The sequence below is a fragment of the Poecilia reticulata genome, linkage group LG2 (assembly GCF_000633615.1).
Source record: "Poecilia reticulata strain Guanapo linkage group LG2, Guppy_female_1.0+MT, whole genome shotgun sequence".
Taxonomy (NCBI): domain Eukaryota; kingdom Metazoa; phylum Chordata; class Actinopteri; order Cyprinodontiformes; family Poeciliidae; genus Poecilia; species Poecilia reticulata.
In genome coordinates, this window is record NC_024332.1 from 43,292,052 (window position 1) to 43,306,291 (window position 14,240).

The window sequence follows — 14,240 nt, forward strand, 5'->3', positions numbered from 1 at the left end:
CACAACTAGGGAGCGCCGCACGCAAACACACCAAAAAACAACAAAACAAAAAAAACACACAACTAGGGAGCACCGCACGCAAACACACACCAAAAAAACAACATTCAATGAACTAAAGATATGTCCTGGAAGCCGAGGTGTCCGACTCGACTCGGGGCCCTGAATGTTTTAGGTGCGCCCCTGTTTCAGCCGAATTAGCCTGTCGGTTTGTGGAAACAGCAAATCATCCAGAGGAATCGTTACGCCGCATCGTGACTCTGGACTCTGCCGCTCTGGAAGAAGTTATAAATTATCAGCCAAGGAAACTCGCATCACTTCCCGTCGGCGTAAATCTGASTTCCTTCCTCCTCATCTTCATCCTGCACCGACTCTYCATCACAAATCAGGAGCTGAAACCCTCAGCACAAGATTCATGTCTTACTAAAACATGAGAGGGAATTTTGATGTTAATCATTATCTTTTACTTTTKTGGATGATTTACATCGGCAGAGTGCTAGAGCCACACTAAGAAATAATAAAAATACAAGAATAAAAAGATTTAAGACTGCAAGAATAAAGTAATAATATTATGACAATAAACTAATATGAGAATTAAACCATAATAATACAAGAATAAAGWTGTAATATYACGAGAATAAAATCATAATGCCACAATTTTATTCGGATATTATTTAGACTTTATTCTTGAAACATTKACTTTATGTTCGTTATATATTTTTTATTTTTCTATTAGGCCCCAATACTCCGTTGCACTTTCATTATTTTTTTGCATTTGGATATAAAAATAAAAAAAGCTTTCTTGTCTTGTCAAGATTTAAACAAAAGTAAAGTAAAAAAGGAGTAAAAATTTGCTGCTATTTCATTCTGTTAATAAAATAACTTTGGTTAAATCAACAATTCAAGTTGGAATAAACAGGAGAAACTATCCGAGACCTTCCCAGTTTCTATMAGTAACGATTAAAGTTGGAGTTTGTGATCCACATAAACCCGACGCCTGCGTGGTAGAAGGGACAGACAACAGTTTGCATCGCTGAGAAAATGTCAGAGGAGTGTTTTTTCTTAGAAAGGGCCGAAGGGAGGGCAGATGCCGGCCGCCACATGGACCCAACTCCTAACAGATGGTCTAGAAATCTGCAAAGACTGCAATCTGCTGACGAAAGACGAAGTTCAGGAGAGCAACAAGCAGGAGTCGTCTGACTCGAGTTCAACAATAATCACAGCAAGTTGGAAAATTACATCTCTGAACAGACATGATGTTGCTGCATGTGATTATCCACAGATGATTGAAGGTTGAGCTGACGAGCTGCTGCGAAACACACAAAGTCAGCGGTTCTCCATCACCTTGTCTGCTCAGAACAGCAATTAGTGGATCTCCAACAACTACTGATCTGCTTGAATCTGTTTTTACCTCAATAAAAACAGATTCGCTGAAGGAGATGCAAGTTTTCAGGCTCGGCGGTAGGAGGGCGAGGGCACTTCACCAGCAGCCACGTTTTTGTCTTAACAAATGTTAAGAAACTTAAAAAGTAACTCATATGTAAGACTTTCTAACACCCGTATCTCCACAGAAATATACAAACTTCGTCCATCCAACCGGCGATAAATTTCCACTTTCCCATGACAGACAAAGCTATCTAGTTAGCTAGCACAAGTATGTTAGCAATGAGTTAGCGATAGCCTCAAACGTCTCAAGTCACAGAACGCAATGAAGAAGTTTGACAGACTCAAACTGTTGCCTGACGGAAACGTCCCACGAAGGAAAAAAAAAACTGAATATAAAACAAAATTTAAGGCCTTTGAGCCGCCCTGTGGCAGCAGCTAGCAATAAATCACGTCACGTCAACCATCTGTATCCCAAAGTTGCAGCACAGACCTAAAGTACAATGGACCCCCAAAATTATTTGCAAGTCGTTGGGTAGAAATTACACCTTTTGAAGTTGGAACACCAAGACACGCGAGAAATGCCATTTCATTGGCTGGCGTTCGCAAAGCAGCCAATTCAGAAGCGCCGTTAATTTCCTTGCCACTGATTGGCTGAAACCCACAAGTGTGAGAATAGGAAAGACCATTGATGTTAGCTTCAGAGGTAGCTAAGACGGTTTCCACCGTGCACACTAATGATTATTAAGGTATATTTTGTGTTTGAATTGTCAGAATAGATGGAGACACAAGCATTCACAGATTCCAGCTATTAGTGGGCGAATACCGTTGAAGGTTTTCTTTTTGTGATGGCCTGGTCAAGACTAGTCCCAATGCCACAGCAGAGATCTCAAAAGTTAGCACATAATGTGTTGACATCCAACTCTTTGACTTGGTACCAAAGATCGATCGATCTGTCTGTGGACAGCCAGGCTAGAGACAGACGTCCAACTGGTGTATCGCAACTACAACAAACACAGGAAGACTCGAGGAATCCCTCTGGGTTGGCTTTTATTGAAGTACCAATCCTTAGACGTCCCTATAATATCAAATGCCACACCAGGTCCAGGGTTCCTGCTCCGAGTTTAAAGGTTCTCAGCTCTCAGACAGAGATCTGCGGTGTAACATGTCGTTAGACGGCTGTGTGAAGTCCCAGCTGCAGGGCTGATGCTCTGTGGCCTGGAAACACGTTCATGACAGCACACAACAGCTTAAGACCACAGGACACAACGACCACAAGAGTTACCTTGAGCAGATCCAACGTAGACGCAAACTTCTAGCACGCTGGAGCACAGCGAATGTGACGCTTACCTCTAATCAGGAGAAAGAAGAAGTGAAGCTAAACCTGAGTGAGCGATCAGGGCAGACTCCCTAACAGGTTGGACGTCTGGAGGGTGAAATCATCTGCAGAGGGAGGCGGGCTGAGCAGAAACCACCTGATCAGACTCTCATCAGGCTCAAGCAGTTTCAGCGCTTACTGCGCATTTTTGTGTTTTACCCAAATGTTAACAATGTGGGAACATTTCAACCAACTTATTCACAAGAACAGACTTTCCTGGAAACCACTTCAACTTGTTTTCTTTCCACACCTCTCACCATCAGAGCACATGGAGCTTAACAATTTAGGACTAGTCAAACAGAGTCTATTGAAACATATGGATGAGCCTGAAGATCCAACTTTAGCTGTTAGTACTAAGTGGTATTAAGTCAATAAAACATTGGTCCATCCTTTGGGTGTAAAGCAAGGCAAGGCAAGTTTAGTTGTACAGCAGCACATTTCAGCAACCACTTCATTCAAAGTGCTGATGAAAACATAAGAGCACACTGTAGAGGTTAATAAAGAAAAGGAAAGTCTGACTACAAACTGAAATTATTGATGTTACTGTTATTAATCATCTAAAAGATTTCAGTGTTTCGGCTGTTTTGCAGTTTTCTGGACATATATTCCTGGTTTGATGTGCATAGCAGCTGAATGCTGCTTCTCCTCCATGTTTGGTTCTGGTTCTGATGCGGAGCAGAACCAGAAGACCTGAGAGGTCTGGATGCAACAGCAGCAGATCTTTAATGTATTTTACTGCTCAAAAAAATAAAGGGAACACTTAAACAACACAATATAACTCCAAGTAAATCAAACTTCTGTGAAATCAAACTGTCCACCGAGGAAGCAACACTGATTGACCCGACGAGGGTCCCTGTTGTCAATCAGTGTTGCTTCCTAAGTGGACAGTTTGATTTCACAGAARWTTGAYTTACTTGGAGTTATATTGTGTTGTTTAAGTGTTCCCTTTATTTTTTTGAGCAGTGTATTTTACTGCTAAGCCGTTCAGTGATTTAAAAAACAGAAGTATTTTAAAGTCTATTTTCCAGTCTGTAGAGAGACTGTTGCAGTAATCAATGTAATAAATAAATAAATCATCACCCCCACTCTTGATTGTTCCTCTTTATGTATAAAAATAATTACTTCAATTTCCTTCTGTTCAGCTGAAGAAAGTCATAGCACATCCATGCTTTGACTGGCTTAACACTGTCGCCAGGTGACTTTGTAATGTAAAGCTGCCCATCATCTGCATAGCTATGGTCATCTCATCATGTGTTACAATCTGAGTATGTAAATAGAAGTGGCCCCAATATGGGGCCTTGTGGAACTCCAAATGAGATTTTTGTCAACTTCAGTGCAGACACAAACACCCAACAAAGACCAGAACAAACATTCACTTCCTAATATTTGTGTATTTTCCAGACATCAGAATACGAAGGCCGTTTCTAAATAAAAACAGAACATGGCTGCTGCAGCGATCTCGACTTTAGCTCAAAATAAAACAGGTTGACTCACCTGAAGCTGCTTCTGCTGCAGGCAGCCATCTAAAGCCGAATCAGTGGCTTTGACCTGACCATTTGGAGTACCACCCCATAAAGCCTCACAGATATAAATATCACACTGCCTCATTGTGCAGCTGCATAAATGACTGTCTCATAAGCAGCATTAGTGTGGGATGGTGTTACATGGAGAGCAGATTGGGACCATTAGCAGCAGAACAACAAATACACCAAACAGCTCTGTTAGCAGTGAGTTCATTAGGAACCAGCTGCTGTCGCCAACACTGGTTTTAAACTGGGTTTTACTCATTAAAATACAGGTTTAAACCAGATGCTAAGGCAACAGTAGCTTTAATTTGTCAAAGTTTTGTTTTCCTTTTCAAACACGGTGAACATTTGAGTATTTTTTGTTAATATGTTGGATCTTACATCATAGTATGTTGACGTCAACATTCCACAGAGGCCGCTGTAAGTCTGCTGCTTGAAAAGATTAAACAATCACTTGACAAGGGACAAATTACTGGTGCAGTTTTTCTTGATTTGAAAAAGGCCTTTGATACAGTGAATCACAATTTACTGATCTCAAGGCTTTCATCATTTAATTTCTCAGAACGGTCATCGTCTTGGTTTAAATCATATTTGGAAGATCGTGAACAATGTGTCGTCATTAATAACAGTAAATCTGTCTTCTGCAAAATGGTAACAGGGATTCCACAAGGCACCATCTTAGGTCCAGTCCTTTTTAGTTTGTATGTTAATAGTCTTCCTGAAATGTGTCCTGAAGTCAATCTGCCAATGTATGCTGATGACACCGTTGTTTATACATCGGACAAAAGCGGTATTGTTGTCGGTGAAGAACTTCAGAACAGTCTGCAGAGATTACCAACATGGCTAAAGGATTCTTGCTCAACTCTCAATACAAAGAAAACAAAGTGCATTTGCTTTTCAATCAAGAAAACATCATTGCAGTCCTTGAATATTCAGATCAATGGGGACCCTTTTGAACAAGTATCACAAGAAACATATTTAGGAATAATTCTGGATGCTCAGTTAAATTTTAGGAGCCATGTTGATAAAATCTGCAAAACTGTTAGATCGAATATAAATTGTTTTAAAATTATTAGACATTGTTTGACACGTCACTGTGCAGAGATGTTTTTGAACTCACTGATCCTCACATTTTACCTACGGAGCTCCTTTCTGGTCTCAGATTAATCAAACTACTCAAACCATTAGCAAGTCTCTATAATCGGGCCTTAAAGGTTTTATATCAAAAGCCGATTAGATTCCATCACCGTCACATTTTGGCTAAATTTGGCATTTTGGATTTTACAAATTTTCTAAATTATAATGTATTAAAATTGATTTTTAAGTGTTTAAATGGACTTAAGCGACTGCATACATACAGAGACTGCAGGGCAGCAGCAGATCTACCAGAGCGGCTTTGGATGGAAATTGTAAGGTCTCCTTTTGAAGAACCACTTTTGCTCAAAGTGCTCCGTCTCTGCAGTTTGGACTCACTTCCTGTTCCTTTAAAGTCTGTTAGCAGTTTTAGTACGTTCAAAAATCAACAAAACTGGTTATGTCAAAAACAGAACTGTACACATTTTTGATGTTTTACATTTCTCTGTTTGTATACATTATGTTGTGCTATTTTAATGATTATCACTTCAATTTTTAGAGTTACTTTTTAAAAATCCCAACTAGAGACAAGTGCTGCGAATCAGCTGTTGCTATGCTACCATGATGCTAACATGGGATGATGTTTTATTCAGTTTGTCTATGTTGATGTGTGTCTGTCCCTATCAAATAAACTTTATAATAATAAACTCTTATTTTCAGGAAACAGGAGAGTTTTGGTCAAACAAGGACCCAAAATCATTAGACTGTCTCTAGTTCCATCGGTTAATCAGGTTTTCAAAAGTAACCGGTTTTACAACCTTCACACTATTTTAGCTCTTTTAAATTGGACACCTCTTTCAGCTGGTCAGCTGGCTGAAAGATGGTCGCTACACTTTTATCTTGCTCTCCGAATGAGAAAACCCATAAAACAAATAGACTGTCAGGATGTGAAAACTAAAAGAGCGCCATCTATCCCTCTGATGAAGATATCACTATTCAACACTGCATCAGGAAATCAAGAATTTATTTATTTTGATCAAATCTCTGTATAAAAAAATCAAGAAACAATAAACAAATGCTATAAACAAAAAAGGCAGAAGTAGAAATTTTAGTTATTTTTTTGCTTAAATGACAAAAATTCTATTTTCACTTAAGATCATTATAATTTCATATCTGGCTCAATTCTGATAAATTCTCCAATATCTGATCATATTGCTGCAATCAATAAGCAAAAAGCACCACGGAACCGTCTGGGAAGCTGTTCTATACCCACATATCTATTTTTAATCAGTTTACCGTGAGCCAAATGTGGAGCCACAGCAAACAGGAGTGTGAGCGCAACAGATGAACTCACGGGGTCCCATCTGTGTTTGCTGAACCCAGATGCTGGTTCCCAGCGCTTCCAGCACTCCCAGTCACAGCGTCGTACTTGTTAAGATTTATGTATTGGAAAATGAGGCATTTTCCTGCTTTACAAAGGAATCTCTAATTCATTCAGGCCTGTAGCTGTTTATAACTGAGGCAGTAAATTAACACTGTACGGTGTTAATTTACGTGACTGTACGGTTACTTCATGTCACGTCAATCCGTTTCATCCTGTAACAAAACTCTGTTTAAATAAATCAAAATATCAGTTTCTATTGGGATTTATAGGAATTTGTCAAATCAAAGGAAATAATCCCGACTTTTCTTCTGTTTGTTGTTTGACATTTTATTAAGGCCAATAAATTTCTGCCAAAATACTCAGAAATTCTGAGATTAATCTCAGAAATTTTCTATTGGTTTCAAAAAGTCAAACACTTGCAATTTTTTTCAAGTAAATATGTGAAATTAATCTCAAGATTTTTCTTGAAATTTTCTGATTTTTGGAAATCAGAAATTTTCATGTTTTTTCCTAAAAAATGTCTGAACTTAATCTAAAAAGTAACTAATTTTTCCAGCTGCAATGGCTCTGCTATCCGGTTGTACTTTTTTTCTACCCCTAAATTAACACAAAAACTTTGTGTTCCCACTGGGAAACAAATAAACTGTTGAAAGCAAAAGTGTGTTAAGGTTTGAATCTGAATTGATAAATTACAAACTTGTGTATTTCTATATTAATTTTATTCTGTGTTCTTGCAGGAATGTCTATTTTTGTTGATAACCATTTACCGTCTTCCTACATAAAGATCCCAGCCTTCAGTTCTCAGTTCTCCTCTTTAATTATTGTAATATTAATTGAATATAAGAGAAAAAACTGCAGTCTAATCTAAAAGATATTGTAAACCACAGAAAAAGAAAGTAAAAGTTATCAAAATGCTAATCTATCTTGCTATTTTGCAATGCAATTTTTTAGCCTAAATTTGTTCACCAAATGTTATATTTACTTCATTTTAATGCAGATTTGAAGCTTTTTTTTATTTTTTTCTTTGCTTTGGCATGATGTGAAACCTCAGAATGTAAATGAATTATTAGTGTGTATATTTGATTAATAGGGAGCAGTCTGCCCTTGTAAAGTTTACGGCTGTGGAGATTCCTGCCAAGGCAGTAATAATAACAACATCTGCAGTTCGAGGTGAATGTGACAGAGTGTAAAAATGCTTTTAGTGGCCAGAATAACTAGAGGAAAACTAAATTAATTCAGCTAATTGAGGACTTTAATGTTGTTTTCTAGAGTCCATGAAGAGAAACTGTCCTCTGATCTGGGGTGAGGTTGGCGAATGTGGATGTTTTCTCCCGCTTTTTTCCACCCAAAATGGTCAGTTTTGTGTTTTTTGGGGGGGTTTTGGGGGGGAGTAGGGGTAAAGGGGGTTTACATGAAAACTTTTAAGATATTTTAATGAAGTAGTTACAATTTTGCTAGTAAAGTCTCCGGTAACACTTTATTTGAAGGGGGGGTGAATAAGACTGTCATAAACATGTCAAAACACCTGTCATAAACATGTCATAACACCTGTCATAAACATGTCATAACACCTGTCATAAACATGTCATAACACCTGTCATAAACATGTTATAACACATGTCATGAACATGTTATAACACCTGTCATGAACATGAATAAGCCTTCATGAATATTTATGACTGTTGTCATGAAGCGTCATTCGGTAAATTATGACAMTTTTAATACAAAGTTGACATTATTGAAAATGTCTGTTATGACAACTTGACATTAACCAATAAATCATTACTGTTTAAACTTTACCTTTAATAACATAAAGTTACCTAATTTTTAAAGTGCAATCAGTAATACTTTTATTACAAATTTATATCAGTAATGATTTATTGGTTAATGTCAAGTTGTCATCAACTTTGTATTAAAAGTGTCATAATTTACCGAATGACGCTTTATGACAACAGTCATAAATATTCATGAAGGCTTATTCATGTTTATAACAGGTGTTATGACATGTGTTATGACATGTTTAGGACAGTCTTATTCACCCCCCTTCAAATAAAGTGTTACCAACTCTCCCAAAACCCTGTTCTAAAATCTTCAGAACCACTTAACAGATTCAGATGAATATAAATATTCATTTCAAACCTTAAATGTATCATTTTAACCATGTATAGATCATAAACTAGTTTCTATTTCTTGTTTTTAAAAACATTTACAGTTCCATGTTATATAATAATTTCTTTCTGGAAACAGAAAGTTTTAAATAAATCATAAAAAGATAAAAAATGAATGATATGAAATTATAGGATTCCGATTGTATCCTCTTTAGAAATGGCAATAGTAATAACTGTAGTCATTTTAGATAAAATATGTCATGTCTTCCATCAATCATAATGGGCAAGCATCATATCCCCTACTTCAACATCTCTAACCGTACAGCCAGGAGAATCAAAAAGGAGTGGCAAAAGCAAATGAAGTGGATTAGCAGTGCTTGCCAATAACTAATTGTGTCAAAGATGAAGAAGACGACAGGAAGTAGTAAGAGTGTGGTGGTTTGATTTTAATCAGATTTTAATTGTTTCTTATTTAATGGAAACAGTGAATTTGTGAAATTGTCTTTTTTATTTTGACAAAGTTTGCTCACGTTTGCACCAAGACCCTCTGGTCCACTTGGCATTCACATACACATTCAAACTGCACCAGAATTCACTTCAACCAAACCAAATCGAGGTTTGTAGACAAACAAGAGTTCAACTTTTTTGATTTGATTACGTATTCACGCCTCCCCAACTGAACCAGACTTTCCAGACAAATGGACTATAGCTGGATTAAAGTGGACTAAACAGAGCTGGTGTGAATGCACCATAAATTTCTCTGGGTGATAATTACCAAAACCAATAATGCGAACTAGGGCTGAAACGATTCCTCGAGTGATTCGAGAACCTCGATTATTAAAATTCCTCGAGGAAAATTGACCTGCCTCGAAGCTTCGTTAATTTATGTTTTATCATTTAGCRCACYGTGTTTCAGCCGGAACATTATTTGCGTTGCGCGGAGCTCTGACTTCCGCCTCTGAGTTGTTGACGGAAGCTACGTGTTAGCGGCATAACGTCCAATCTTCAAGTTCGGCCCGCGGGGATTTTACTGATTGGTGATAATTCCGGGTTTTCATCGTTTTTGTGGGACCAATAAACATCCTTAAAATGACCGGCGCGATGCCGGGAGTTCGGCAGCCTTTCTGCTCCGGAGCTGCTGGTTGAACGGCGGGAAGAAGCTGAGGAGGATTTACAGGTGAGCAGAGAGACTGAACACGGCGGGCGGCTGAGGGTTGATGCTTACAGGGTAAGAGCAGCTTTACGGACGAACCGCACAATAAACTTATATCATCTCGGTCTGAACAAACGGGAGGCGGAACATGGCTGGTAGATGAGTTTCTGAACGGAGGAGCCGTAAATATCCCGTATTTCTCCCCCGGTCTACAAAAAAGTAACTGGTAGGGAAGCWCAAATGTGGAAAAAATAGACTGATGTTGATATCCGATAGTAACACTGGTGTTATGGAAGATTTACCAATATTTTATTTCATAATTGTTTTTATCCGATTACTCGATTAATCGTAAGAAAAATCTATAGATTACTCGATTTCTAAAATAATTGTTTACAACAGCCCTAATGCGAACTGTAGCATAAATCTACAGGAACTGAAATCGATGCTAAAGTGAGATAAGGCAGTTTTCCCTCCACACAGCACAGAGTCTCATTTACACAAGACGTTTCATTTTTAAATACGAATCCACTCCTCCTGAAACAACACAGATCTATTATTCAAAGCTTGGTGGCATTTCAGAACAAGGAACAGGCTTTACTCATGTAAGAAGAGCTGTCAGTAAGCAGGCACTGATGCAAGTTTGGTGTTGGAGGTTTGAAACGTGTAAAACTCCAGGTTCGGTTGCCTTGTCAGACGCCTTAGCAGGAAGTGAGTGAGAACTGAAGCAAACCTTCAGCTCATCCATTTTGCATCAGTGGAAAGCTGCAAGCAGAGCCCAACTCCTGCAAGTTCAGAGGAAACTCAGCAAAGCATGGTGTGAGGAAAGATTTGAATTATTCATCATCCTGACGCTGGTTACAGCTGAGATTAAGGCTCAAACGATTAATCACGATTAATCGATTATTAAAATAATCGTCAACTTCCCCCAAATTAACCGAACTTTCAAGGCAAACAAAAGTAACTTTGAGGAAAAAGGCACTTTTTGAAAATATTTTTTTCCCATTAAACGAGAGCACACAAATGTATTAAAATCTTGCATGAAAAAAATCAGAGCCCTTTCTTTACGTTTTGTCACATTTTCTAAAATCAATCTTAATAGTGAGTAGTTTTCTTCAAGACAATCTACACAGTCGCCCATATTTACCAAATGAACAACTTTCACTTCAGTTGACTGAAGAGGATTTAGGCCGGATCGATTAATCACCAATTAATCGTCAACTGGAGTGACTCAAGAAAAAGCCATTTGGTGAAGAAAACAGCATATTCAGAGAACCAATTAAGGCAAAAATGTATACAAATTATATACATTTTGTGTTTAAAATTGAAAAACACCATCTGCAAACCCTTTAGATTTGATAAAGGAATGCTGTGTTATTGTATTGGAGGCAATAAAAAATGTTTATTTTCTTATTTCAAAACAGAATTAATTTGTTTATTTGCATCTTAATGCATTTTTTAATGTTATATAAAAAAGGTTTAAGTGGTAAAATGAAAAATCTGTAGAATCAGCCTATTTTTTATCCAATCAATCGATTCCTCGTCAGAGTAGTCCATTACTAAAACAATTGTTAGTTGCAGCTAAGCCTGTCACAATAACCAATTATTCAAATAATCACATAATAAAGTAAATTGAGCTCAATAATTTCCATTTTGATTATTTATATTTTTTTAAGGGCAAATTTGTTAACAGAAACTTCAGAATCGATTTTATTTGTGGTTTTGGTTGTAAGTAGGTTTTCTTTTTCCTCACGTTATTTAAAATATCTTCCCGTTCCAGTTACAAAATTAGTTTATTGGTCTTTAGAAAGGGTGAACTTATACTGTTATGCTATTTTCAATATATTACTTGAAAATGGTCTCAAAACAACAATATTATCATTTATCGCTTCAATTACTGGGCCAATTTATCGTCTAGCAAACTTGTGTTATCGTTACAGTCCGAGTTGAGATTGAATTTAAACTTTTTCTTGGGGATCGCTCAACAAGATTAGAGGAGAAACTACAAAGAGAAACATCAGATCTATTGTTATATTTTCTTTCCATCCGTCTTGCTGTATATAGACGTTCTCTCAGCAGCTGTTCATACGTGTGTGTGCAGCTGTTGCTCTGCACGCTCAGTGATTTCCCAGCTGCACACACTCCTTTGAAATTCCTACCTCCAAGCAGAAACGTCCGAAACGTTTCCGACCGACAAGCACGCTGCAGTAAAAAAAAAAACACGGGTGTTCATGTAGATCTGAACCAACCCAGATCTCCCACCATGAAACCGCGTAGCATCAAATTAAACCCAGACTAACAGCTGGGAAACTTCATGGATGCTGGCTGTGCTTCAGGGTGTGATTTATGCCAGAACCACAGGAGGACCAGCAGAAATCACACCTTCACTGAAGGTCTGCACAACATTACAACGATTTAGGCCAGTCTTATCAATGAACCATAAACTCTGACCTTAACTGAAAGGCTAGTTATGATTCACCAAAAGAAAAGCAATTACTTCTTTTTTTGCCAATATCATTTGTATAATGTTGCGTATACTGTATCTACAGAAAACGAAAAAATTTCCATCTTAATTTTATATTTTTTGTGCAGTCCTGGATTAATAGCTGCTCTCAGGGTGTTATTCTTTCAGCAAATGGCATTAGAGTCGATATTTTCCAGCTTATTATTTGATTACTAAATTAGTTAACCGTTTCAACCCTAAAAAAAATACATATATAGTATGTATATTTGAATAACTACAAAATTTAATTCATAAGTTAAAGATAGCTATAAATATTTTAGGGTTGAATGAATATTGTAATTAGTTATATAGGCACAAAGAAATACATATATATATATAACATCTCTCATAGATAGAAATGTATATTTAGCCAATATACAACATATATATTTAAAATGTGTTTTAATGTGTGCTTATTTGTTTTAATTTGTAAACATATTGTACAATCTCAGTTACAGTCGACTCACTGACGTCTTTTTATTAATGTATTTATTTATTATTACTACTTTGTCGGAACAATGAGCTTTAATAGCGTCTGAACTCATCCACTGGCACCACCTCTGCACTGTGACGGTGTATTTATCAGGAGGTGGAGCTTCATCGGGTCAACGAACACAAACCAGTTCGGATGGTTTGTCCCAGTGAAACGAGACAGAGAAATGGCAGTAAACCAACTGCAGGCATTCCCTCCAATCAACTCAGCCAATCAATGATCAATGGACCAACAGAGGAGCGACACGTGGTGCGCATACCTGAGCAAATCTCTTCCGCTTCAAACTAAAAAAAAAAAATACTCCCACACATACCAGCAGACAAAACACAGTAGAGTAACATAAACACAGATAAATAGTAATATTTAACTTCATCTTCATCACCGGTGAGTTTCGCAGCTTCCTGTGAATCAAAGGAAGCAGCAAACCTCCTGGCTCGCCTCATGCTAACGCTAACCTTCACCAACAACAGCTAAACCAGCTAACGCTAGCTAGCATACGACCGCCGGGAAAACAACCCGGTGTCCGCGGGGAACAGCGAGTCATTTACGGCCCTCTGTTTCGCTCCAAATGTGCCTAACAGAGCTCCGTGACTCCGGCTACCAGAGTCCATGTTGGGGGAGTGAATGAAAACAAACGCTTTACCTCACTCGAGTGCCGTGTGCATCTCCTCTCCGCTCGGTACCAAAAAAATCCTGCGCAGGGTTTACGTTCGGGAACTACAGCTCAGCCCATTCACGAACCGCACTTACGCCGTTTCCGAGAAAGATGGCGGGAGTGCGCCGTTAGCCTGCGCAGTCTTCGCAGAGGTAGAAACTCTCTTCCGCATGACTGCCTGAGACGTCACGTGATTGAAATGAGGAAGTAGTGTTCAAACTACAGCAGCATTACACTAGGAAAAAAAGTACATTTAAAATGGACATGTCGTGTCACTACGACGGCGTTTTAGAGTCATTGTACATAGAATTATTTTTTTTTAAATCTTGGAAATTTATGAGTTTCAAAAGTAGAACATTTTCGACTTTTTTCCAGAAAATCTCTGAGATTAATCTCAAAATTTGCCAGGTTTTTTTTTTTTTTGGCTGAAATGTACTCCTTTTTATAACCCTAATAGGCTATAATCATATTTATAATGTAATTTGACAAAACTTTGGTTTAGTTTTGTGTTTGTAATCTTTTTTTTGCTTTCCTTAATCCTCAACACACAATCATATGTTCATCTTTGTAATTTGTTGTACATATTTTG

The 14,240-nt window shown here is 37.7% G+C and overlaps 1 protein-coding gene across 1 annotated transcript in view; it reads right to left on the minus strand.

Moving 5' to 3' along the window:
- Positions 1–13,816, minus strand: part of slc39a10 (solute carrier family 39 member 10) — a 33,279-nt gene extending 19,463 nt beyond the window's left edge. The window contains exon 1 of the mRNA XM_008404171.2: positions 13,640–13,816. The gene's annotated coding sequence lies outside the window, so the exon portion shown is untranslated. The remainder of the gene's footprint in view (positions 1–13,639) is intronic.
- Between the last annotated feature and the right edge of the window lie 424 nt (positions 13,817–14,240).